Raw genomic sequence first — 2,500 nt, 5'->3', positions numbered from 1 at the left:
AGAGGAGACCGCCCGTGCCTGAACACCGGACGCCGCAGCGGCTTCCCCGGGACGGGGAACGCAGAGGCGCCGGCCCGCCGGGGGCCCTCACCGACGCGACCCGAATGGCCTCATCGATCGACGGAAAGAAGGGGGGAGCAGGGAGGGTACGGGAATGGTAAGGGTGCGGTGAGGTAGAGGAGGAGGGACGGTGGGGGAAGGCACGAGCCCTTCCACCCGGGCGCGGCGGAAAGACCGCACGCGCACGTGCGTGTGGGTGTGCGTGGGCAGCGTCCGCCGAGAGGTGCTCGCCCTTGCCTGAACACCGGCCCGCCCCACGCCGCCCCGAACGACACGGGGAGCGGGATTGAGCCGGCCCGCCGGGAAGCCTCTCCGACGCGCCCGAGGAGCGCCACGGTGGATCGGTTCGGGGCTCCCGCGTGCGAGTGAGAGCGGTGCGAAAGGGAGAACGCGGCGCCGCCGCCGCGACAAGCGAGCTCCGGGTCCCCCTTCTCCTTCCCTCGTGACGGCGGGACCCGCCGGGGACGCCCCCGGCCCTTCTGCGTCCGACTGCCGGCCGCCCGGCACGCCGGCCCGCGCCCTTTTCTTCCCTCTGCCTGTCTCTGTCTGCCTTCCTTCCTCCCTCCTCGGGGCTCTTCCCATGGCAGCGCGGCGCGGGGAGACGCCTGCCCACGCTCACTCTCTCTCGCCTTTCGCCCCGATTTTGGCGGGTTCCCCGCTCGCGGAACGAGCGAACGCCAGAGTCCGGGGCCGAACTGCGACACGGGCAGCGAACATCCGACCGACGGAGGCCACCGAGCGAAACAAGCGGCGCACCAGAAAGCCGCAACCGAAAAACTCCACAGCCCGGCGGTCAACCGCGCTCGCCTGCGCCCGCTCGTTGCCGCCTCTGGAGACGAGCACGCGCTCACTCCTGCAGACGAAAACGGAAGGCGCAAGAAAAAACTGCTTCGGAAAAGAACGGCGCCGACTACCGGCAGCAGCGCCGAGGGTAAGCGGCGCTCTACGTCGACGTAACGGTAGGTAAGAAACAACAGCGACCCCCTAGCAAGCTCCGGAGCTTTAGCGCCCCCCATCTCACAGGGCGGCAAAGCCGAGCCGAAAGCGGGTAGACCTGGCAGCTACACGCAAGCCGCACGGGCAGCGACCCCTAGCCGCCGCCGCCGAGCACCACGGCCCGCTCGGAGCCGGGTAGACCGTGCCGACCTAGCCGAGCCGCATAGGCAGCGACCCCTAGCCGCCGCCGCCGAGCACCACGGCCCGCTCAGAGCCGGGTAGACCGTGCCGACCTAGTCGAGCCGCATAGGCAGCGACCCCTACCCGCCGCCGCCGAGCACCACGGCCCGCTCGGAGCCGGGTAGACCGTGCCGACCTAGACGAGCCGCATAGGCAGCGACCCCTAGCCGCCGCCGCCGAGCACCACGGCCCGCTCGGAGCCGGGTAGACCGTGCCGACCTAGCCGAGCCGCATAGGCAGCGACCCCTAGCCGCCGCCGCCGAGCACCACGGCCCGCTCGGAGCCGGGTAGACCGTGCCGACCTAGTCGAGACGCATAGGCAGCGACCCCTACCCGCCGCCGCCGAGCACCACGGCCCGCTCGGAGCCGGGTAGACCGTGCCGACCTAGCCGAGCCGCATAGGCAGCGACCCCTAGCCGGCGCCGCCGAGCACCACAGCCCGCTCGGAGCCGGGTAGACCGTGCCGACCTAGTCGAGCCGCATAGGCAGCGACCCCTAGCCGGCGCCGCCGAGCACCACGGCCCGCTCGGAGCCGGGTAGACCGTGCCGACCTAGCCGAGACGCATAGGCAGCGACCCCTAGCCGCCGCCGCCGAGCACCACGGCCCGCTCGGAGCCGGGTAGACCGTGCCGACCTAGTCGAGACGCATAGGCAGCGACCCCTAGCCGGCGCCGCCGAGCACCACGGCCCGCTCGGAGCCGGGTAGACCGTGCCGACCTAGTCGAGCCGCTTAGGCAGCGACCCCTAGCCGGCGCCGCCGAGCACCACGGCCCGCTCGGAGCCGGGTAGACCGTGCCGACCTAGTCGAGCCGCATGGGCAGCGACGCCTAGCCGCCGTGCCCCCCCCCCCCCCCTCTTCCCCCCCCCCTTACTCCCCCCTCCCCCCCCCCCCTTCCCCCCCCCCCCCCCCCCAGGAGACGCTCGGAGCCGGGTACACAGTGCCGGCGCAGCGGAGCAGCCACAAGAGCGGCACTTGGCCACTTCCGCGGAACGTCCGAGCCGAGCTGAGTCCGCCTGGAGAGGCTGGACCGTGCCGCCGCGGCTCAGATCGCCCGACTCCGCCGAGGAGCGTCCGAGCCGAGCGGAACCCGCCGGGAGCGGTTGGACCGTGCCGGCGCACTCGAGCCGCCGCGGCTCAGATCGCCGGACGCCGCCGAGGAACGTCCGAGCCGAGCGGAGCCCGCCGGGAGAGGCTGGACCGTGCCGGCGCACCCTAGCCTCCGCGGCTGAGACCCCCCGGACGCCGCCGCGGAACGTCCGAGCC

Source organism: Coturnix japonica, chromosome 28 (genome assembly GCF_054131305.1).
Source record: "Coturnix japonica strain WE chromosome 28, WE-NBRP24, whole genome shotgun sequence".
Lineage (NCBI taxonomy): Eukaryota > Metazoa > Chordata > Aves > Galliformes > Phasianidae > Coturnix > Coturnix japonica.
This window is presented reverse-complemented; position numbering follows the sequence as displayed.